The following is a 25,789-nucleotide window of genomic DNA, read 5'->3' on the forward strand; positions in this document are numbered from 1 at the left end:
TTAATGTTTGCTCACTTCATCCAAATATTATGTGGGAGAATGAAATAAATGTCAGTAATATTTGTAATTCGTAAGTTAACAATATATTATTACTGCAATATAGTTTAAATATGCTTATTCAATTACAAATGCAAATATTCTTAAAACCAGCATCGGACAAATTTTGAGGAGAATTAGTCCTAAATCTCTAATGTGTTATAGTGAAATATAAGTCTATTTAATTTAGCTGAAATTTTAAATTAACAAAATTATGCAAAGTCAGCTTGCTTGAATAGGTGGGGCAGACAAGGCAGGAGTATCCTGGGTATCCAATGGAGGGGCTGGAATGTCTGGAGCTCACAGGTGGCACTGGCACACCTGAGAGCCTCTAGGTAAGGATTAAGGGACAAACAGATAATGCAGATGTCATCACTGGAGTCTGCTGTAGACCTCTCAGGGAGGATGATAATGCTGATGAATTATCTTCAAGGAACTAAGGGACACTTCCAAGTCAACTGCCATTGTCCTTTATAGGGGACTTCAGCTGGCTGGAAATTAACCGGGAGCACCACACAGCTGTAACAAACAGGTCCAAAAGATTCCTAAAACATCTGGATGATAACTTCATGATACAGGTACCAAGGGATCTCACTCAGAAAAGTGCCCTTCTTGGTCTGTTGCTTGTCAAAAGAGTTTATCTTGTGAGTGATGTGGGGATTGGCACCGTCTTGACCACAGCCATCATGAAGGGATTGAGTTTAAAATCTTTGTTGACAGGAGGAAAAGTGCAGGAAAGCCTCAGCTGTGGACATGAGGAGAGCAGACCTCAGGCTGCTCAGGGACCTAGTTAGAAAAGTGCCCTGAGAAAATGCTTTTGAAGGTGCTGGGGTCCATTGTGCTGGTCCCTTTTTGAGCACCACCTCCTAATGGAATGAGAATGGGCAATTCCAAACTGTTGGAAGTCAAACAAATAAGGCAGAAGGCTGGCTTGGCTGGGATCTTATTTGGGTCTAAGGCAGAAAAGGAAGGTGTGTGGCCAATGGAAGCAAGGTCAGGTGACCTGGAAGAATACAGAGATGCAGCTTGCCACCATAGGGAGAAAATTCATGCAGTAAAAGGCCAATTGGATTTGAAGCTGGCCAGAAATGTGGGAGACAATAAAAAGTTATTTTAAATATATTAATGGCAAAAGGCAGCATAGAAATAACACAACTTGTTACAGGATGAGGATGGGCCCCTCACAAACAGGGACATGGACAAGGCAGAGGTGTTTAATGCATTCTTTGCCTCTGTCTTCAACACAGATGATGGACCAAGGGGGTCTCCGTGCTCTCAGCTGGAGGACCATGGCTGTGAGAATAATAAGCTCTCAGGTGAACCTGAACTTGAGTGGGATTCGCTGCTCCAGCTGGATCCCTGTAAGTCTATGAGTCCTAGTAAGATTAGTCCAAGAATACTCAGGGAGCTGACAGATATCATTGCAAGGCCTCTCTCAGTGATTTTTGAATGGTCTTGGCAATCTGGAGAGGTCCCAGCTGACTGGAAGGTGCCTAATGGTATCCCTGTTTTCAGGAAGGGCAAGGAGAATGACCCTGCAACTGGCTCCTGCATTGGGCACGAAGAGTTATAATAAATGGGGTGACATCAGGCTGGTGACTGGTCACTAGTGGGGTTTCACAGGGCCAATTCTCTTCAGTGTCTTCATAAATGACTTGGATGCAGGACTTGAAGGCGTACTAAGTAAGTTTGCTGATGATACTAAATTGGGAGGGGTTGTTGACTCCCTTGAAACCAGAGAGGCCCTGGAGAGAGACCTAGGCAAGTTAGAGGGCTGAGTAATCACCAGTCATATGAAGTTTAACAAAGGTTAGTGGCAGATTCTGCACCTGGGATGGGGCAATCCTGGATGTACAGACAGCCTGGGGAATGAAAAGCTGGAGAGCAGTGCCACAGAAAGGGACCTGGGGGTCCTGGTCAGTGGAAAGGTGAATGTGAGCCAGCAGTGCCCTGGCAGCCAGGAGGGCCAACCCTGTCTGGGGGCATCAGGCACAGCATCACCAGCCAGGCAAGGGAGGGGATTGTCCTGCTCTGCTCTGAGCTGGGGCAGCCTCACCTCAAGTGCTGGGAGCGGTTTTGGGCACCACAACATAAAAAAACCCATTAAACTATTAGACAGTGTCCAAAGGAGGGCCATGAGGATGGTGAAGGGTCTGGAGGATAAGCTCCCCACCAGATCCTCATCTGCCTGTGAAGTCTGTAGCAGTCTGTGGCTATTTTGTACGTCTTGTTCTTTTTAAGTTTGGACTTTGCCTGAGAGAATTCGTGGCTAACCACTTTTGATTTTCTTCAGACATTTAATGAGGACATACTAGATTTTTTTTTACTAGTGTTGTTTCCATTTTAGATGGATTCAGGTATGTGATAACATTCTAGATTACTGCAGTGCTTTCTTTTCCAGTTTTCATGCTGTGTTTATTATAGCAGTTTCCTATTCACAGTGATATCTGAGTATTATTTAGATACTGAAATTTAATATGAAACCAAAACCATACCAGGCAGCCTGATTACTATCTTTTTCACCTGTCAACAAATTGAATCCTTGTAGTAAGAACTGTACAACTGGGAAAGTCATATTTAAGACATCTCTGCAGCTCAAAGTTGGGCATATATGGACCTTGCGAAGTCTCAGCTGAAACCTGTTCTAAAGATAAGGCTTTTATATATGACTGCCTTGATTTCATATCCCATGAATTAATGTCTGTGAGTCAGTAATAGAAACATCTCAGAATATTCCAGCTACCATGCTGACACGAGGAAACACCTGGGTATCATATTAGTTGATCTAGAAAGAACTAATCTGGACAGATGTGGTAAAAGTGGTCAGGGGCAAGTAGTTTCTAAGATGCTTATTTATGTGGTGTGCAGTAACAGCATCCAAAGAGACTTTCACCCTGAAGATTCTGAGGATGCCTTACACATGACATACTGTCTTGTTTTTGGGTCACGCCATCCATGGGATGTGATGGGATTCTATTTCCTTCCTAACACTCCATTTCCACAGACTGTTTTAATAGAACAGGGACTGTGCTGATGGGCTTGTCTGATTTCCAAAAGCCTTTGAGACACATGTAAGTAGTGATGGCTCTTTTTATTCAGAGCCTGATCTCTCCTGAGCAGCACCCTGGAGAAATGGGGTGGAGACTGGTCTCCTGAGTCCGGTTACTGAGGAGTTTCAACCACTGCTGGCAGTGAACTATGCTGCATCTTATTAAAGAGACCTTTGAAAATACAGATTTTACTTGCAGGGTGAGGTATGGACTGTTAGCACCAAGCCTAGGAAATTCTGAAATTCTGCTTTCCTGTTAAGACCAACAGTTGTTTCATGCTGGAGATCAGTCCTCAACTTTTCCAATCAATCACTTGTGTGTTTGATGAAAAATTCTCCTGCATGTAATAAGCTGCAATAAAAAGGTCAGATGTATTTTTATTGTACATGCAGTGATGCTGTTCTGTGGAGCTCCATTGGTCCTATAGCTCCACAGCACTGAAGAGATGAAACCATTTTGCTCAGAAAAGGTGCAGGGTAAACTGAAGTTGTTTTATGAAAATAACCATGTTACTTTTACCTTTGAAGGAAACACATACACAAATAAAATCAATGGTTGCCAGGAACCATAACAGGGTGTTTCAAAAAATGCAACAAAATAGGAAAAAGCCCCGAAGCAGTTAAAGCAGAAGAGAAAAACACAGTCAAAATATTTGTTTCTCCTCAAAAAAAAAAAAACCAAAACCAAAGCCAACCAAACAAGAAAAACCAAACCCAAACTTTTACAAATTGAAGCTGTTCTCCCTTATCTTTCAATCTAACATGATCACAATTGAAAAGATTTTTTTTAATAAATTAATACTATGTGGTTGTTAAATACACCCTGTTCCTCATAGAGGCTGTTGATCTTTTCATTTTCTCTAGTGCAAATTGCATCATAAGGCAGCTAATGTCAGGCACTGAATCTGGTTAATGACTTGATAAATTATTTGACTCAGTGGTTGCTGACCTCGAGTTTATAATGTGATTTCACAAAAAAATCTGCACAGAAACTTAATGGAGATAGACATGTTTTTGGTTTTTTTCCTATATATAGCAGCAAGTTAGAGAACAGTAAAATCCCAAATCACCTCCCTGTCCTCCATGCACCTTAGGACAGCTTCTAGGACATCTGTCCCGTTATCTTCATAAGCACAGAGGTGAGGCAGACAGGTTGGTAGTTTCCAAGCCCTTCTTTTTACCCTTTTAAAAGATGAGTAAAATGTTTCCTTTTTTCAGTCAAACGGGACTTCCCTTGCCTGCCATGACTTTTCAAATATCATAGAGAGTGACTTGGCAACTACATCAGCCAATTCCCTCGGGGCTCTGGGATGTCTCTCACTTGGTCCCAGAGACTTCTGTCTCTTCATGTTCCTCAGGTGGTCATGCACCTGATCTCCTGATCTTTATGTACAGGGGGAAGCACTGCGCCCCCCTAGCTCCCATCTTGCTGTCCATCCACTCGAGAGGTGTGAGAAGACTGAGGCTTTCTCATCTATTGCTACCAGTTTTCTAGAGTTATTTATCTGGGGGGGGTACACCTACTTTGACCTCCCTTTTCTGGCTAACATATCTGTAAAAAGCCCTTTTAGTTATTCTTCTGTCCCTTGAGAGGTTCAGTTCCAGCTTCAGGGAAGGGAAGGCTGTGGTAGGACTGAAGAATGGGGGAGCTGAGGATTGAGGTCAGCCCCCATGTAAATTCAAGGGAGTTAATCCATCACCTATGACAATTCCACATGAGATGGCAATAACTTACATTCAAAATTTAAATTCATCAGACTGTGTTAGGTGGAGTTGTGGCAGGTTTGAGCCCATGGCTGTTCAAACACACACAGTTGGTTTATTCCTCAATTCAGCTAAATACAAAAAGGGTCACTTTATTTTTAAGATTTTTAAAATGTTTGGTTTGCATGTTGTGGAACCATCATCCAATAAATATTTTCTGCCAAAAATGAGATTTTTTTCGAAGACATGAGCCCAATAAGCACGTTGTAGACTGTAGAAATGTGAAATTTTAATCCTGATTATAAACCTGACATCGTAAAACTTCATATGATTCCTCTGTAATTAAAATGCTTTTCAAATGTTTGTAATCTTTCAACCTAGTTAGTAACAGTGGGATCTATGTCACTGAATCAGGGCAAATGATGACATGTGAATGGACATGGAATCTGAGTCTTCCTCTCATCGTTGAAATGACATGCCTGCAGGAAAGCTAAGGAAATTTGTTTGGCCACTAGAGAGTAATATCTAGCCTGTTCCTTGATTTTTGGTGAAGAGGAATTTCAATTCTACAAAGTTTATTAGTTTTATAAAAACTTGAAACTCAAGAAAATCTAAACATCTACTCCGAACTAAAACACTTCCAGGTCCTGCTGGATGCACATCAGCAACTGCACTCCAATAACAAGGGCTAATCAGTGACAAAATTGGAAACACCCACAAGAAATTTGAAATTTTAAAAACTTCATTAATGTAACTCTAAATCCAGTCTTGAACTGACTTGTGACTGTGATTGTACAGAATGGATTTAAGGTTTATTAAATTAGAATATGTCTCTACAGATTAAAAAAGAAGTTAATGAATATATTCTAGTATAGGCATAATGATATTCTCAGATTATGTGTATGATCGACACCAGTACTATTTACATTTCTATTTGTTCCTCTTGTAAATCAGTTATCATTTCTTAAATATCCTCAGGTCTCTCTCAGATAAAGATAGCTATCTTCTTACATGGGAAGCATATTTTAAATAATAGTTCTGTTTTTTTCTAATTTTGATGGACATCGCGACTAAATTTTTGCACAGGAATGTAAAAATTCACAGCCTGGGCACACCAGACCTGCTCAGACAGACTCATAACCCCTGAGAGACACAATTTCATTGTTAGCACTATTGAATTTTCTGACTATCAGGTTTTGAGATCTGATTTATATATGGTAAGTGTAAAGTAAAAAAATCCCAAACAGCACTCACACTCAATAATCCTCTACACTTCTTTCCTTCTTTACAAAAGCTCAGAATTCATTATTGAAGTTAAGGAAGTATAACTCACATCATCATTATGGGAAGTATTAATAATCATACCTTACACCTGAAGAAACAGGTGGGGAGAGAATTTAAGACAGATCCATAGAAGGATGATTCTTCTCTGGATTTTTAACATTGCCCTTCTTTCAGTGTTTTTTTATCTACTTTTACCTGCTAAAGTGAGAATAGAAAGAAGCTTTATTTTGTTATCACTTTACACCACATCACAAGGAAGTAAAAGGACCCAGACAACCCAAATAATCTAATTGTTTATTTGTGGTACTGCTCTTCATTGGCAGAACAGAGATTCATTTCGTGCTGTCAGGGCTGGTAGCTCTTTTAAAGCTCTACAGGCTTTGAAATCCCACTAGGCTAAGTATGACTAAATTTAGCAGCTTTGACTCTTTTTGGAGGGTCTGTGATAGCAGTGCAGGGGAAGGATTTTCAAATGCTGTGGGTCACCAGTGAAATAACTGGTGCATCATCAAACCAGAACATGTTCAGGGGTCTCCTATTGCTCTAGCTCTCCCCTCAGCCAGACTTCAATTTTGGGTTAAAAGCAGCATCTATATCACTTTCGAAAATTCTTCAGTGGACTTTAAACTTGGTTGGGCCTTGGTTGATTGCAGTCACCTCTCTGCAGTTCCCCAATAATTCACGAAGCCAATTAGCTGTGGCCTTCAGTCTTTCTTCCCATCTGTGAGCTAAGGGAGGGACTGAAGTCCATTTCGAGCTCTGAGATGACACCTGAGTCCTGCAGCCAGCTTACAGACATGCTCCAAGGGCAAACATGTCACAATGTCCTTCCATTCACTTGCACAGTTCCCTTTTTCCTCGAAAACAACTGATCTGGGAGCAGGAAAACCATTTGCTCAAAAATAAAGAGTAAAATGTTTTCCTCTTCGATAATGTTCCCTGTTCTTTCAGTAGGTATTATGTTCTGTAATGTGCTGTGTGTGCACCCATTTTGCCATCGCTTTGGGTCATCCTTGCTCACAATTGGTTATTTACTCAGGGGCTTTTGAAATTATTGAGTTGACACATCTGTCAGACAGCAAAAGCAGAAATGCTAAAAGGTCACTTGGAGAGAAACCAGCTGCCTCAGACAAACCTTTCTGCCTTCAAATAGCACAATCATTATAGTCTAACAGATGGGGCCTCTGCTTTCATTTCTGCTTTTCCCCTTCACTTCAGGTATTTAGATATACTACCTCATTGCCAGGTCAACACAGGCCTTCTAGTAATTACCTACACAATAGGCAGCTCTCTGCCTAGGAGAAAACAGCTCCATTTTCTCTCTCCAAATGGGGAACCTGTTTCCTCACAGATATGAGTTACAGAAGGTTGGCCAAAAACTTTCCTATTAACAGATTAATTTGAACACCAGTAATTACACTAGGAAGCATTTATTTAGTACTGATCTAACACTTCTGAGAGCCTGGGGGCTTTTGGCAAAGATGGTGATAAATAGAAGTGAGTGAATAATTCTTAACAAATAATTTAGTCAACAAATTTGGACTCCCTCCCTGTTTGGTGAACATTAACCAAGCAATTGTGATTTCCTCAGATTTATTCAATATCTGTGTTTTTGAAAAAGCATCCATTCAGATGATTTACATTGCAGCTGGTGAGTGCTGATGATTCTGAGTCGTGCTGTTGGGCTGCTGCGAGTCATAAACCACGTGATATTGCTCCTGTGCTGTGACTGGGCACTGCAGAGGGATTCTGCTTCTGACATAATCACTCTCCTCTTTTAAAATTTTCTTTCAGGGGAAAACATGTCAAAGGCTTGATTGCTCATCAAGCATGTGGAGAAGGAACAATGGGAAGCTGCAGAAGTATTCGGGGGAATGGAAAAGAAAGGTCCTCACCAAGTTTCCTTAATAAAAGATATTTTCAGAAACATCACGTGCGTATACACAATTCATGGACAAGAAAAAGGCTGATTTTCAATATGAAAAAAATCCCACATCAAAATCCAAAGTGTTAAAATGGCAGTCATTGTTTCAAAGAATCCAATTAGATTTCAAGTTGAATCAACGTCCAAGAAGAAAGTTATGTATTTTGACAGAAAACACACATTTGAACTGTGTGGAAATTCTTGATTCTCGATATTCATAGTGGAATTTTATTTAAAAAATTAAATAAAATTCCTGCACTGTGAGCAATAACAGAAAACTGAAAATTTTTATTTTGGAACATCAGTGCTCTACAAACTAAGCAGTATTGGAAGTGGTGCTTTCAAAGTAAGTATGCATCCATTGTGGAATCCATCTTAGAGAGCTTTTAACACCAAATGGCACCAGGACACAAATTTACACTAAAGGGAGCAGAGTGTAGTCTGAGTTAACATATTTAATGTCAGCTCCAGCTAGTCTCTTTTAAAAATTTTTGAAACAACTGAACCCCTTGTAAATTTGCTATTCTTTGGAAACACAGAAGGAGGTAAAGGAAGGTCTTTACTCTGTGGTACTGATCAGCTGGCACAAAGAAAGAATGAAACATTTGGAAAACACCTTTTGGTTTTGGTCTTGGTTGATTATGGTGGCTCACTTCACTTAATTTCAGGTAATGTATCCTATTGATGGGATAGACTAACCCTCAAGCTGTGGTTAATAAATCTGAAGGATACTACGAACTGTAAGAAAATTAATTACAGGAAGGAAATATTTTAATCACAAGGATTGTGATGTAACAGGTCATAAAATTCTCTATAAGGTCAAATCTTAAAAACAAATCTTGCAGTCTTTTAAAGCCATCTGATAAAAAAAGCTTCACAACTGTACTCCAAGTTAAGGCATTTAGGAAACAGTAATCTCTAACATTTGAACTTGCAAGAAAGCAGAAAAAGCTCAGTCAAGGACAAGGCAAGGAAAGGGAAGACAGTGTTTCCCAGCAAGCTTGTGTAATACTAAATGATGCAAAAAGAGAGTCACCATATGTGAAGATCTGCAAAACTCAATAACCTAAGCAGCAAAATTTCCTGGGAAAATGCTGTGCATCCTGTTTGAGCTAACCTAAACCAGGACAATCTCTGCAGTAGAAATAGGTTCAGAACAGGATATCCTAAGTTTGTCCAGATCCATGTGGAATCTAGACAGAGACTGTTGGATTTGCTTTGCTGGAAAGCAAAGGCCCCTAGTACAGGGAGGTCAAGAGACTCTTGTTCCACAAATTGAGGAAGCCGTAGGCTAGAAGTGCCAGGATGTCATTCTCTAAAATGGTACTGAAAAATATATTTGCATGAATACACAGAAGTTGTTCAGGGACAGAAAGATCCAAGGTAGAGCCAGTACTTGTCCCAAATGATTAGTGACACCGAGGAAGTTGTCAAGGCTTGGAACTTATGCCAAAAACACAGGCCAAGTCAAGCAAGAGAGTCCATGTTGGCACAGGAAAAATTGTTCTCCTGGAGCAAAGTATGCACAGAATTGTTTAGAATGACTGGAAAACATGATGTACTTGTCCTAGACTATTATTCTCATGTCAGTAGAACGGCTTTACTAGAAGATACTAGAGCTAAACTGTGATTATGCTTGTCAAATGCGTTTACACTAGACATGGAATACCTGGCAAAGGAATGCTTGGCAATGAAGCACAGCTTAATAGGCACAAGTGCTGGCTGCTAGTGGTGAGTTTGGGGTTTAGATCTGTAATCCCTTGTCTTTTATTTATACCAGTCCAACGGGCAGGTGGAACACTGTGTCATGTAACAGATTTGCTCTTAAAAAGAGATTGTTAATCCATAGTGAGGATAAATTGGTAAATTGCTACATGAAAATGATACTGGTTTTAGCTCTGAGCAGAGCTAAGGTTTGAAATTAACAGTGGTATCCTAGGAATTGTCAGCCTGACTTCACTGTCTGCAGACTGAAGGGACATACACCAGCCACATCACTTTACAGCTTGCAAGGTGACTTCATTTTTTTTTTTTTTCTTCAGAGAAGATGTTATGTGAGTAAAATTCCTGGCAGGTGAAAAGAGACAAGCTCAAGGATACCATATTTTAAGAAAAGAGCAGAGTGTATAGTAGCTGCTGCTGTTTGGAAGGTTGGAAAGTGGTAGAGTGCTGTGTGTGGCAGTGAGAGCCCTCCTTCCTATGCAGCTACAGTTCCTGTGTGTGCATTTTAAGTCTCAGGGCTGTGCTCAGGCTTCCAGATTCTTTTGTATTCAAGTTACTGGCTTGCATAGGTTTATGCAAGTGGCTGAAAGTCATTACCAGCCTAAGGTTGTTACATGTCCAATGTGAGATGAATTGGTTGTGCTTGACAGCTGTGGGAGAGCTTAGATGCTTAGATGCAGAACATATTGCCATCAGGTCTCTTTCACAGTACACAACAGAGATACTTTTTTTTTTTTTTTTTCCCAATTCCCTTCTTACCATCAAATATTCTGTTAGAGTTGCTCGGAGCTGGATTGGCAGTGTTCAGCCTCGGAATGATTTCCTGGGCTGCTCAGGAGTCCCTGGTCAGAGGTAAGCCTGTGAGATCTGATAAAAGCAGGTTGAGATTCTTTGAGGAATGGTGGCAGCCTAGAAACATAAAACCTATAAAGCTATAAAACGTGAGGTTAAGGAATTTACACTAAAGGGAGCAGAGTGTAGTCTGAGTTAACATATTTAATGTCAGCTCCAGCTAGTCTCTTTTAAAAAATTCTTAAAATTTGTACCTCCCCAATGCTGTGTTTCAGCATGTGAAGAGGTAACATTATTATCATCCATCATTAAATCCACTGAGTGTCAAACTTATCACCTTGACACTTTAATGATCCTTAAGATGTCCTTGTAAAAGCTGGGTACCATGGCAACCACTCAAACACAGGGCCTTGGCATTGCTGAACTTCTCTTAATAAATCAGGCATAATTGGCATCTATGTATTATAATAAATTAAAAGTTATTCAACTGGAATGATTTTATATTGTACAATATTAAGTCATTAAGTTTGCTGTTCTGATGTCTCCTTTGCGATGTAATTCCTCTGTGTGCTTTTTAACACAGAAGATTTTATCTTCCCCTCACAAGGTATATCTGGGGGGATTTGAAGGTGCAGCAAATCAGTGCACAGTCTGTCACCCCCAGCAAAGGGGTTTAAACCAGAGCTCCACTGATATTATTTGTTCCCAAGGACCAAAGCAATCAGATCAGGCAGGTTAAAATTGCCCGTACATTTACTCAGGATGCTGCATGATCCTTCTGCAGTGATCTGTCCTTCTTCCCTTTGTCTTCTGCTTTGTCCTCCTGCTCAGCCTGGGGTGAATTGCCATGGCAAAGGTGGGTGTAGCTCCCAGGAATTATCTGGGGAAGGTGAGAGGGGATGTGCCATGCCTGTGATGCCACTGTGCCAGTGGCACTCAGCTCTGTGCCTGCCCCACCTTGACTGTGCTGTCCTGACTGTCTCAGATCACCTTTGGGAAGAGGTCTGGCTAGGAATTACAAATCCTTGAAGATAGGAACATGTGGTCCTTGTAAACAGAGAGCACAGAAAGAAAATTGCCACATATGCAGGTTCTTCCAATCTATTCTGTCCTCTATGGCAGCACCAGCTACAGACAAGAGGGTTTGAATTCATTGCCTTTGTGTTGCAAAGGTCATCACGCTGTCTGTGTAGCACTTTCTGGAATCACACTGCTTGAATGGAATATGAAATGTTGGGTGGAACACTTGAAAGCATATTAAAAATATTCCCAGACAGATAGAATAGGTCTAGTTGTTAAATGCCATCTCCTTCCTTTCTTTAAAGATATTTTATTGATTTTCTGAATGGGTCCTTAATGTCACAGACTTATTAGGTATTTCAAAAATTAATTATTTTGCCCATAGGATGACTACAGTGGCAGCCATGTGAAATTTCCATTTGTTTTCTGCAGATTTTGATTTTAAAATGTCTGGATTTTAAAGCACAAACCTATTTTGTTAATGAGACTGGGAATCAGAAAAAATCAGGATTTTTCATTGCACCATATCCCATTGGTCAACTACAGAAAAAGACTAGGAGAATGAATTCACAGTGATAATACCAGATGCATTGGTGGGAAAGGGGAATGCAGAGATTTGTCAGGTTCCCAGTTAAGTCACTGTGGGCTGTAGCTGGACTGACGTCTGTCTGAAAGCCTACTTGTTACCTTGCCTGACCAGATTTTGTGACTCTGAACTAATCTGTGTGCCATGTTCAGCTTTCTCTTGATGCCACTGTGGTGATTTTCTGACCTTCCTCTGATTTGATACTGAAATAAAAAAAGCCAAAAGAACTGGTCCTTTGGACATGTTTCTCCATCTGTTAACTAGCAAGAAAACCATGTGTGCATGCTCTTTTTATGGGCACAAAGTCTCTTTGTACACAGTGTGTACACAGTGTGGCACAGTGACAGCAGCACGCTCTGGATAGGTCTGCATTCCACACACCTAAGAAGTTCTCAACACAGCAGAGTATTTGTGGATATACTTAATCTGAAACCTGTTTCAATATTTCACTGATAGAAAAAACCTGCTAATGCTTATGCAGGTGTTTATCTGGACTGCAGAGCTAATTAAGACTGGTCATCTAGACAGTGAAGCTAAGTCAAAACATAAACATCTATCTATGCGTCATTGTGATTTTAACTATTATCCTGGTTGCCCTTCATACCCAGTTGTTTCTTAGGCTTTCCAGTTGTGTTTTATATTCAGGTATCATCTCTCAAGGGCAAAGAGAGGGTCTGAGCTTTTGGTGACAAACAGCTCTAGCACACTTGAAGATGCTCAAAAAGAATGTTAACCATTAAAGGGGTATTAATATTTCCCTTCTTTCACCACTACTGTGCAGTTGTATTAAACAGTACTACAGTTTAGAGTTATAAAATAAAAAAATGCATCCTTGATCACAATAACATTATCAATACATGGATATTTTAAAGTGAAAAGGCAACTGTTGAAATATATTGTTTATCAACACTTTTATTTTCAATATCTTCTTATTAATACAAGATCAAAATCTAAAGGAAGTTGACTTTAATTATTGAAATTTATGTTTTAAACTGAGACCCAGTTTTAGATGCCTTTGATTCCTCACAAAAGCTGATTTGTTGCCCCAAATTTAAAAGGTCACAGAATTTAAAAAATAATATTTTAATTTTCTTAGTCTTATATAAACTTCTAGTAAAAGTGTTTTGGATTCTGATGCCTAATACCTACAGAGAAATAATAAGATCCCAAAGAAAAAATGCAGCGCTACTATAGTACATTTTCTTACAATAATGCCGAACATAATAGATGTTGTTATTTAGAAAATAAAGTTCTGAGAGGCATCGCTTGCAAATATTTTCAGGATGATTTTAGCATATTCTTCCACATGCTTCTGCAACTCACTGCATTCCCAATTCCTTTCACTACTGATGAACTTGGCTTGTGAAGCACTTGTGGAGCTGTTGTGCCCTACAGAAAAGGACATTTTAACAGGTTGGAGGAGAAAGACCAAAGTAAAACAGAGACCTGCACAAGAAAAGATCTTTACAGTTTAGGTGGTGGCTTAGGACTGGAATAAGAACATTTTGACTGTAAAGTTATTGTTACCAGATTCCTTGTTTCTGCAAAGACAAGTATTTTTTTGGGTATATTAATGCACTTGTTATCACATCTGTGGTACTTTACCTGAGCTCAAACTGTTTCTGCATACCAGCAAGTTTCCAAATATCACCTTTCCAAATTTTTAATTTCTTTTTTCTTTTTTTTTTTTTTTTCCCTAAAGAGGAATTGCTGCTTTAGTTGTACCAGGAATTCTTATGTTTACCAATTTCTGCTGATCTCTACATTAAAACATTCACTTTGCTCTAATGTATCTAATGGAAAGACGATTATCAAGTTGCTATGTGAGATAATTTATAAAAGGCTAGTACATTCCACCATATTCACCATTTAGGAACATTAGCCCAGCACTTCAGCAGATGCTTTTGAGGTCTCTTTTGACTGTGGTGTTTTGGTCCTTTAGAAATTGGGCTTTTATCAAAATGCTGTAAAGGTAAGCAAAAGCCTTAAAATATGAAATAGGTGCACCCTGATGCAGCTGATGTCAGTAATACTGATGATGAGGGATGCAGCCTACCTGCTCAGCAGTGGATTTTGCATTCTAATACTAATCATTTAACTGCCTATTTTTATTAGAAACTTCATTGGTTATATAAAAATGGAAGAAAGGAGTGCAAAAATAGCATGTGATATGTTGTAGCACATCACTCGACCTCTTGCCTACCCCATTGTTTCTGTTCATTGTTCCCTTTGCAACTAAGCTTTTACTTTTTCTTTTTTTAACAGAAACAGAAAATCTGATGTCTGCAGCCCCTGCTTTTGACTGTGCTTTAGTTCACTATGCATCAGCAGGTGTCCAATACTCAATTCTTGATGCTTATATATTGTGTTTCATCTGCTGTCATCCTCAGAGCTAAAAAGTGATGGTCCTCAGTTCAAGTTTTATATCTGTGCAGGGGAGCAGAAGTGTGAACTGCAAGTGCAGCTGGTGCAGACGCAAGTGACATAGCTTTGATCTGGCTAGTTTCCAATTTCAGCTTCCAGCACCAGTTGCAGCCTCCCAGTATGAGGGCAGGCTCGAACAACCCCTGCAGAAGGAGATTGCTCTGGGCTTGAGCTCAGCTCAGGCTCTTTCTCCCAAGCTGAGGTCTTGCTGCATCAATGGAATATACCTGATTTTCCCAAAAGCTGCACAGGCTGAATGGCTTCTTATCTGTATGCTCTGGGTATTCTAAGGGAGCATAAAATGCCTGTTGGGTACAATTGTGAAGAAGCAATGATTTTTTAATTCTTTGTTTTCTCCTTCCATAATGAGATCTGACTTGCAGGTTGCCACTGTCTCTCTTGTACAGTGTGTGGCTAAAAGTGCAAAATGACAAGGATGGCAATAAATAATTTTACACTTAATTGTGTTCTGATGCATACAGGATGTGCATACCTCTATGATATTTGTGTTTTCTGTGTTGTGCACTCTTAAGGGAATTTCCTCTCCCTGAGGATAACTGCTCTGTTCTCTAAACCCTGGGAGGACTTGCCCTGCAACTCCAGAGGGCAATGTTGTCCTCATGATTTCTTTCTCCTTTCCCATATCTAAAATTCATAATTTTAAGGAAAAAATAGTAATTTCATTTTTAATTATTGCATGGCAGTACCAAACACATAATTATGTGTTAGAATTGTTTCAGGTTGGTCTGTCCATAAAAATCTGCCCAGAAGCTTGACTTCTAGCAATAGCAGCAAAAGAGGAATCGGGTACTCTTAGTTAAAAATACTTCTAAACCAGGTGGCTCTTGGAAGCATATTTGTTCCTCACCTCTTATCTGAATGTGTTGGGTTTATTGGAAATCAGTAATTGTTGAGTAATGGTGAAAAGGTGTATTTCTGCTTTTACCATAAGACCAGTAACAGATATGTAGAATGCCCACATCCCCTCATCATGCTGCAATATCATTGTCCCTTTTATCATAAAAGATATCATGTATTTCTGTATATGAAAAATGTATTCTAGAACTACTCTGAATTAGTTTTTAATGTACTGTGACCTTGAATTGCCCCAGGATATTAATGCTAAATGATTACTTCTGAATGCTTTTTGAATAGCTGCACAGAGCAATTAAATGCACCATACATCACACATGACATAGTTAAACGCCTCTTCTGGTCAAGGAACCTAAACAGTTCTTTCAAATGATGGTAATTCCATATTACTAAAGATGAAAAAAAAAAAAAAAAAGAAGTAATTTGCTAGCATTAAGATAAGCATAACCTAGAAGAGGTTATAACTCTGCCTGAGATGGAACAAAATAAAAAGATTTTCTTTATGGTGGTTTACAAGGAAGATCACTGCAAAATCAAAGCACCATCACACTGCATTTTCTCTCTAGACAAAGGGAGCAATAGTAATAAATCCCTTCCTTTTTGACAAGTTGCCATTTTATTCCTGTAAAATAGAAGGATAAGAATATGGTTCATAAAATGGGTGTAAAATGTGGACCCTGCTGTTACATATGTTATATTGCACAGTAGTTGATTTTAGAATGTGGAACGACATAAATGTGATCTTTGCAGAACCTTCTAATAAAATTAGTGAAGTTTAGTAGTGATCACAGGGGCCAGAATTAATCTGATAACTGGAGCAAAAAGAGCCTTTTGCTTGGGTCACTGATTCAAACCTGACCTGGTTACTTGAAATATGTGCTGTTTCAGAGGCAGTGGCAATTTTGGCCCAAGTCAGAGGAGACATATCACCTCTCTTGGTGTTCAGTGGGTATAAAAGTCAACTTTTATAACTGTGTAACTGTTTCTGTGTGTTCTCAAAAGTCAGCCCAATTGTTTATATTACACATCAGACACTGGTGACAACTGCCTGATAGACTCAACTTTCAGACCGCCCCTCAGCACATGCTCCACACCATTTCCTTGCCTCTAGCCTGGTTCCTGGCAGCAATTCCTACCTTAAGGTGAACCTGTGGCATCCCTGTCCTTATTTCCCTTCCCAATTTCCCCCCCAAGCTCCGTTGAGGTTGAGACATCATCATGTGTCAGGCGAACCATCTAAACCACAGAAATGTTAATGGCAAATATATGTTGCCCCTGAGAATGACTCCTGAGTAATTCCAAGAAATTGAGCAAGGTCCTGGTTTAAAAAAATGAAGCATATATAGAGCATTCTTTGTACAAATTTCTAGCTTTTGCTGTTTTTTTTTTTTTTTCTCAAGTTTAGGACTGGGATGGATTGTTTGTGGTGATGTCCCAAGGATGAAAGGGGTTAAGGAAGTAGGACTGCAAAGCTCTGGCAAACCGGGCAGGTTTGGGAGCTGGCTTTGTTAGCTGTGTGCTACAGAGCCCCAGGGCATTGCTGGGGAAAGGCGGCGCTGGGCAGGCAGAGAGGATGATTGCTAGAGGCAGCAGTTCATTGCAGCAGATCATTACAGCAGTCCTGCAGCACAAGAGAAACCCAGAAGGGGGATGTTAAATTAGGAATTCATTTCTCTCCACGTGTGCTTTAACTTCTGTACACTGAGAAGAAACAATCCAACAACGTCCAGAAGCAGAGGCTGGGGGAGAATAGGGAGTGAGAGCCACCATTCTTAGGGGTATTGGTGATTCAGCTCTAAGGCAGTTTTCACTGCATGTTTTCAGTGTGAGGAATCTCACTGTTGAATGACTGCATTAGAGTGTGAAGACAAGCTATATGTGCTTTATAAAAGGAGAAAAAAGATTTTATGGTAAAACAGATTTGATGCTTCATCTACTAAAATCAGCTGCTATGCAGTGAAATCTGCATTATGGCTGCCCCACATCAGCCAGTGAAGATGTAGGCATTAACATCTCTGAAAAGTTTGACCATGGGTTAGCCTAGCCCAAGGCAAGCAGAACATGCATGACTGGCACTTGCATGGCAGGTAATCCAAGCTGACACTGACCTTGACAACATTACATGACAAGATTTTTACTAGAGGAAGCTGACCTTGAGCTTCCCAGCAGTGTTAGATTCCAGCAGGCTTCTCTGCAGCTCGAGGACAGCACGGTCCTGCTCTTTTCATTGTAGACTTTGGAAGTGTTTGGTGGGGTCAGCACAACTACCTCTGCCTAGTCTGTCCCTGGTCTTTGTTCGGGATCACCTCATGGCCTTCATGGCATCTGCTAGACTGGGACTTGGTTTTTGCAGGCATATGTGGAAAAGAAAACGTTCCGGGGAACATTTCATGTTTACTGGTCTGCAGAAAGGGCAGTGACTGTCATACATGCAAAACATGGGGAGAAAATTTTCCAGAGAAAAGGAGGAGGAGGAAAGCCTGATGTCCTTGAGAAGCCTGTGCTTCACTAGAAGATGGGAACATTTGCTGTTCAACTGGTGCACTCTGTGCACATCTGTCTGCCACAGACTCCTCCAGAACACATCTTTTTTGTAGGAACTCCAATGGGATTGGGCTATATTCCATGGCTTTAACTTAGTTTCCCCACTCTGATTTTATATCAATCTTTTCCTTTGTTAATCTGAAAAAAATCAAACCAAACCCAAACAAACCCAAAGCAAACCCTAGCATTTTTAAATGTTATTTAATTGATGAAGATGTCAATGATAAAGAGGTAATTTCACTGTCGATTGCTTCTTTAGAAAATGCAAAGTTTAATGAAATGTGATTCCACAGATTAGGCATCAGGAAAAGAGTAAACAAAAGGTAGAGATTACTAAAAGCTGGTTTTATGGAGCAGTCTGATTGTAAATCACTTTTGTTAGCCTTTAATTTGAGAAACAGTTCTGAGAGAGCAGATTATTCTTACCTGAAGCATCTTAGAAGTTTCTGGTGTGATGATCTCCATGCACTCTGGAAAGTTTGGTACTCTTTGCCTTTAAAAAGAAAAAAAGTAAACTAATCTGTCTTTTCTTCTCTTGTTTGTATTCACTGTATGCAACCTTCTTTGAGGGCTGCGCAGTCCGCAGGATGGAGACCACGACAGGAATCTCTATGAGCAACTGGGAATCTGTTTCCTGTTGTTTATCTGGCAGAATGACAAAATCAGTCTTCTAGTCTTTCTTCATTAATTTCTCTCTCTGTCCTATAACTGTGGAAAAATTAGTAGATGGGACTAATTCTGTTTTCATTTACATTAATATCATTATGTGTGATACCTGATGACATCAATGAAATGAAATAAACCTGAAGAAACTGCTGAGGTCAGTATCAGCATTTGAAAACCAGTAAGTGCAATCTTTCACCCAGGATCTGGAGTCATGTGATATTTTATCTATTTCCTTTGCATTCCCAGCAACTACTTCTTTGCCCCCTTTTCTCTGGGTATAATCAGCACTGCTTAATTTAATTATCTCAGTTTTGTCTTTGTTCAATGACATTATTGCATTGTTCAATGTCATTATTCCATAAATTCAGCCACTTTGATAAATGGATGTGCAGTTATGATGCTTAACTGTACCACAACACTAACATTACCCAGAACAAAATAAAATTGTTCTTTTTGCTGTTCTGCAACTGTCTGGCAGTTTTGAAAGCAAGAAGAGGTTCTGCAGCTATCAGTTGAAGCTTTCTAGGGTAAGAAAAAGACCAATGGTTTTATGTGTAGGAATCCTAATGGAGTAGTTTTGCACAATTACTTCAAAATTAATTTTGATATTTTTTCTGTATTTTAGCTAGGTCACTTTAATGTAAACTATAGAATTAAGTCTAGCTTTCCTGTGCTTTAAAGTTAACACAATTCAGATAAATCCCCCATTTACTCATTTTTTTCTCAGACATAGTATATTTTTCTAAAACTATTTTCAGTCTGAAGTTTATTTTTAATACTGGTATTGGCTTCACTTCTACATATCATTTTTATCTCCTAAGCTATTAAAACTTTATTATTGTCATTACAGTAATGTGGTGACCAGAACTGAACACAAAACTCTCAACTCCCTGCCAGAGCCTTATATAATAAGAGAACAATGGATGAATGTTGTTAATTTTAAATGCAAAATTATAAATCAATTACAGTGATGGCAAAAGCCCTTCATGACATGCCACAATTTACTTTCAAAGACATTTAAACCTATTTCACATGCTGAACAATCTGTAATAAATTATGATTTTTTTTCTCCTAAAATGAAGCTATAATTATGACAGTTGAATTCTTGTTCTGAGAAATAAGGTGGCATTTAATTCCTTGAGAACAAATGACACTCACAAAAGAACAGTTAATTATTCTCAGCTGCAAAAAAAAAAAAAAAAAAAAAAAAAAGTGGGGGTAGGGAGAGAAAAAAGTATGAAAGAGAATGTGGTAGCACTTTATATGAAGTGTCTGTTAATGAATCCTTAACAAAAGCTGTACTGCAATTGAACTTTGCTTGGTGTCCATGTGATTGAGTGACAATCTTTAAGTTCAACCCTTCCCATAAAATCAAAACCACATTCAGACAAGGGGTACAATGAAAGGATGTATCTTCAGGAAATATTACGTCTCTGTCAGCAAACCTTCAATATGCAAAGAACAAAATGCAAAACAGACAGCTAAGTAATCTCTGCAGTTTTAGGCTCTGTTGTAATTGTACCATGGTACAATGAGTCCTAATACTTGTTAATTTCCATGCTTACTATTAGAATAAGATGAATCATTTTGCCCTGTGCCAGTGTTCACAGAGCAGTACAGGGGGTGCTCACCAGCTGCTCCTACACCCCACAAATGTGTGACCAGGTGCTTCACTCTTTCTGCTGTGTGGGTCCTGCTCTCATCGGTGGGACCACACAAGGGTCACAGGATGAGGGACTTGCTGGATGCAGAGTTTCTTCCCTGGAAGTTCTGCCCACCCCAGTTTCCTGCTGCAGCTTGGCAGGAAGCAGTGCATGGCTGAGTGTAGGTTCTGCAGCGTCTCACGTTCTCAATTCTCACTGTCTTGGTGTAGAGTTGTCAGTCTTGTCAATCTGCCGTCCTTCCTCAGAGAAGAGACACCTTCCAGAAGGATGATACTAAGTGGAATACTCTCAATCCTTCTTGGTTCAATCAAGATTTGTGAACTGGCTAATTTAGAGACTCTCTAAAGTGTAGTTGGAACACAGTTGCTTGTAAAACAAGGCCTAATGCACTGAGTTACATTAATGTTAAATCAAAGATGATTGGATTAATTGCTGATTCATTTTATCTTCTGTGCATGTGTGATGCTGGCAGAATTTCAGAGCCTTTAGAAAAATTGATTGAGAATGCTGTGGAAACAATATCAACAAAAAGAATTTTGTATTAAGTCTTTCTAAAAAGAATTTTGTATTAAGTCTTTCTACTCTCTTAAAAGAGGTATACAGTCTGAAATTTTGAGGATATAATGAACTTCTTAATATCTGTACTTTTTATGCTGCTCATAGAGTGTATGAAAATTAATTGATCATACAGTGCATACTGCATCATCCAGGTACTGGATATGGCAACTGCCAATTATTTCTCTGAAAGAAAGCAGACTTTTCATCAGACTTTCCATCAGACTTTCACCACAACAAAGCATATGAGAAAACCTGGCTGATTTCTTACGTGGAAAAAGAATATATTGTTAATGATGTAAAACTACATACTTTTAAATATTATGCACATATTTTTAATTTTGCCACCTTTACATTCAAATCTGCTTAAATCCCTTGGTAGCATGACAGAACAGCGTTAGACCCATGGGGAAACTCACACACTTCGGTATTTTATTTTATTTGTCTGCTCAGTTCTGATAGCAAACAGAAGATTTATTAATGCAATGTAAAATATTCACTGGCAGGTAAAAGTAATTCTGTTAATGAACATGATTAAAACAGCAGCTGGAATACAGAAAATGCAGCGTTTGCAAGATCCATGGAATTAATAGACCTTAAAATACTTGGGAAATCAATTAAAATACATCTTCAAGATTCACAAAATCACTGTGCATGTGTTTAACTTGAAAATCAACAATAAAAAAATAAAACCCATACTTCCTCAGCAATAACATTTCAAAGTGCCTTTTCCTGACCACTGCAGAGCTTGCAGAAAAATTTGGGGAACTGATATTTTTCCACATCTTTTAATTGGGAAGGTACATTGCCAGCGAGAGCTCGAGGTAGTTGGAAGCTTGCACTTCTTCCTTGTCCTCCCTTAGGGCATTCTCACACTGACTATGTATTTTCTGTATTTATAAGGTTATTTATATCCCTGCATGTGGGATAAATGCTCATTAAAGTTGCTTTGCTGCTGCTGCACCTGGACTTGTTGGCAAGGGCTGGATGCTCCCAGGCAAAGGAGGCTGGGGGCAGGGAGCAGTGGCCTGGCCCCAGGTGATGTCCCCACTGTCCTTGGCCCCAGCCCACCTCCCCCAGGTGAAAACAGCAGGGCAGATCAGTGACGGCGCCAAGCTGGTGGAGAACACGACCCATGTCCCTGCCTCACTGCTGGTGACACCACTGCCTGCCCTCGAGCTGCTGGGGCAATGTCTGCGCCTGGGGAACGTCAGCCCTCCTGACTGCACTAACAGGAGCACCAGCCTTGGCACCAGAGGCTGCTCAGGGGAAAGCAGGAGCTGCAAGAAACATACAGGTGCTTTGTACAGCAAATTTCCATGTCAGGTTTTGCTCCTGGGTGGCTCTTTGACGAGGGAGATGTGGGGCAGTGGGTGCTCACTTCCCTGGCCACGCAGCCAGAGCAGCATTTCAGGCACAGGCTGGACCAGCCCAGCCCATCACCACTGCATCTTCCAGCCAAAGGAGGCCGGCTTTTGACAGGACCACTGGGTTCCCTCTGCTTCCTTGAGGCTGGCTGCCTCACAAGCATAGGAAACATTTTCCCAGACAATCTAATGTCGTGGGTTTTTCTTAACTAAATGTAATAGCAGACTTTTTTTTACTCTGTGGATTTTTAATGCCACTTTCTTTTTATAGACTGTATGTTACTGTACGGCTCTATCCCTCTGAAACAGGAAACTGGTCTGTGCTGCTCTTTCTCATTTAGTCAGTAGAGAAAAATTATGGATGTGATTGCGCTTTCATTTACAATTGTTGAGTCTTCTAGCCTTTCTAGGCTCCTGCAGGAGTGAATAAAATGCTCTGGAAAGGTGAGTATACAATGTGGTATCCCTTTGTTATTGACCTTTCTGGTCCAGCACAAACAGCACAAACAAACACATCCTTATGACAAACTATTTTTTTATCCAGAGATAGCATCACTCAGGGAAAAAAATGAAACAAAGAATAGACATTCACCTTTCAATCACTTATGGACCTTGAAACCTAATCACCTTTCCTTGATACATGCTGCAGATTAGGGGGTTTTATTTACCTGATTACGTCCCTGATGATGTAAACCTGGCAAGTCTGGGATACGTTTAGCATATTTCCCTACTGTGGGAATATCTGATACAATCTTGGTTTAGTCACCGGATTTTGGATCTGAATTAGTGATGAAAGTATTTGATACCTAGCAGGGATAACAAACAAAGGCCAATGATTATGGAGAAATAAAGAACTGAACAAATCTGGGATGAATCTCACCATAAACAATATGGTGCATTAGAACCACACAGACATTCCAATGCATAAGAACCAGATTGCTGTTTCATAATCCAGCCTATACCAAATTAATACAAAGTACAATAGGCAGAAGGCAGAGAGTATTTTGAGACAGTTACATAGAAAGTGAGAGGATAGTAGTGTTTAAGGGAAAAGAGATTTACAGATTTCTTCTCTTTAAAGAACAATTCACTTACATATACTTCCAGAAGAATGTGAATTTGAGGATCCTGTCTAGGCAAGAAGTAATTAGTGTATGTCTGGTTGGCAGGCCTTTTTATTTCCAAAATTTTTGAGAAAAGCAATGAGAAAAAGTCTATGAATACAAGGAGAATGTTATTGAGACTGTTGTCTCAATCACCAAAGGAACACAAAGAGCTGCAGCAAATCTTTAGCACATTTATCATTCAAAAACTTGGATTTGAACCTGAAAGAGATGCCTGCTTTTATAATGCATTTATTATGCATTATGATTGTTGGTGTAAGACAAGAGAGTATCTGCTCTATGCCAGTAACTAAGTCAGAATTGTTTGGAGTGCAACAGGATCTGAAAGCTGTACTGACATCAAGCAGTTTGCTTAAGAGTATCAATGATCTAGTACCTCAGGTGACAGAAGTGTGCTATTCAAACATCAGTTGCTCTTCCAGGGAAATTTTTTTCAAATGGGCATCTTGGTCCTTTTCCATAAGAGACCCCAATTAAAGGAGATTGATGTATTTTTCTGCTTGTAAAAATTAATACAAGTAACTTTATCCTTTTAATGCTTTTTACATAGAGTGAATCCCTTACTTATGCAAACACCATGAAAAGGAATTAGAGTGAGATAGAGTGTGCACCTCCTAATGAATTTCACAATATATCCTGTATTTCCCATTCAAGGAATGAGGAAAGTGAAATGCACAGAAGGCTCAAGAGCTGCTAAAGTCCTCAAGTTCCTCTGAAAAGAGGATTCACCATGGGTTTTCTTTCCATATATACTTCCTCTCCCTAAGAAGATGCAGAAAGTCAGTTCTGTCATCAAACCATAAATAAAAGTACCTGATTTAATGGAAAAGGAAATCCTGGTGAGCAGGGGATGAACCTCAATGGACCACAATGAAGCCCAGGCTCCTCCCTTCCAGCACACGCTGTAAGGGATCTTCTCTTTCCTCTCAAACTTTCCCTAAGAGTGGAAGCCTTTACCAATATAAGAAATGTTGCTGTCCATATTCACCATCATTCAGTCTAAGAATCATCTAATCATGGAAACATAGAGCAGTCTGGGTAGGAAGGAATCTCTGGAGGTCAGCAGTCCAATCTCTCTCAGAGGACTAATGAAGTCCTGTTGCTCAGGGCTGCAGCTCTCCTGTCCTCAACACCTTAGAGGATGAAGGCTCACACACTTCCTGGGCTGCCTATCCCAGTCTTTGGCCACCATTATGGCAGAAGGAAATTCTCCTACAATGAATCAGAATCTGCCATGTTCCAGCTCGTGTCTCCTGCTGCTCATCCCATCACTGCATACCTCCAAGAAGAGTCTTTGTCCCATCTTCTCCACACCTTCCAATACAGAGAGTAGCAAGGTCTCCTCTGAGCCTTCTCCTCTTGGAAATACTGCTTCTATCAGGGAGTGCGTGACAACCTTTTTCTGGGAATAAAAGCAAGATTTCTATATTCTGTCTATAGTTTGTCCTCAATTGCTACTCCGCACTACTTTAAAAGAAGTTAAAATCTCGTTATAGCCATAGCCAACCTTTTTAAGCTCTTTTAAAAATGTTCTTTGCTACTGCTTGTTCAGTTCAGGTTGATTTCTTAATATTTCTGCTTAGGTGAGCAATTACTATAGCAAATACATTACTGATTATTCAGAATGGTGGGGAAAGACAAAATATGAGAAAGAGTAATAATTTTGGATTGAACATAATATTTTACTAAATTGAGAAAAACTTTTGTTATTAATCAGGAGAAGCATTAAAAGACCTAAAAAGATAAAAGAAGAAAAGAATCAGTGATCAGTCTCCTGCAGCCCTATGTTGAAATCTTCCATTAAGATGTCACCCTAGAATACTTCAATATTTTCCAACTTTTTAAACCAAAATTTCAACTGTATTTGTCAAAAATGTATAAGATGTTTTGACTCACACTGCCTTCCATTTTCTTCAGTCAATAAATAATTTGCCTGGAAGATATCAGTCAACTGCATTCACAACCTTTTAGAAAGCCCTAGCTCATGTGCCAACATCAGCACATAGATTGATGTCTTTTGGTCTCTGGAACTATCTTTGTAGTCTTTTCTGACCCTTAACATATCTGCTTTTGAGTTTCATGCCAAGGAGACACCTCAAAACTTCTAGAAAATTAGAAATACTGAAAATGGGAACAGCTTTTAAAGTAGAGGTGCAAATGTAGTGAATATTTGTAAAGAATTCCTACAGCATTCTTGGCATCTGGCTGGTAATTTCATATAATCAGATTTCTCCTTTAGTTCCTGTTATGTTAATTGATTGGTTTGTAGTTCTGAAAAATTGCAGCTCGCACTCTGTTCAGCTTCCAGGTTCAGGCTCATTGTTTTAAAAACTGAACCGTGCAATATGGAAAGCTGGGCTTTTTAATGCAGGTTTTAACAACTGCAGTTAAATTATTTGGGGTGGGGGAAAAGACATATCCAAGGATAACACCTGTTTTGATGCAATTAAAGCCC

The sequence above is a fragment of the Zonotrichia albicollis genome, chromosome 1 (genome assembly GCF_047830755.1).
Source record: "Zonotrichia albicollis isolate bZonAlb1 chromosome 1, bZonAlb1.hap1, whole genome shotgun sequence".
Taxonomy (NCBI): domain Eukaryota; kingdom Metazoa; phylum Chordata; class Aves; order Passeriformes; family Passerellidae; genus Zonotrichia; species Zonotrichia albicollis.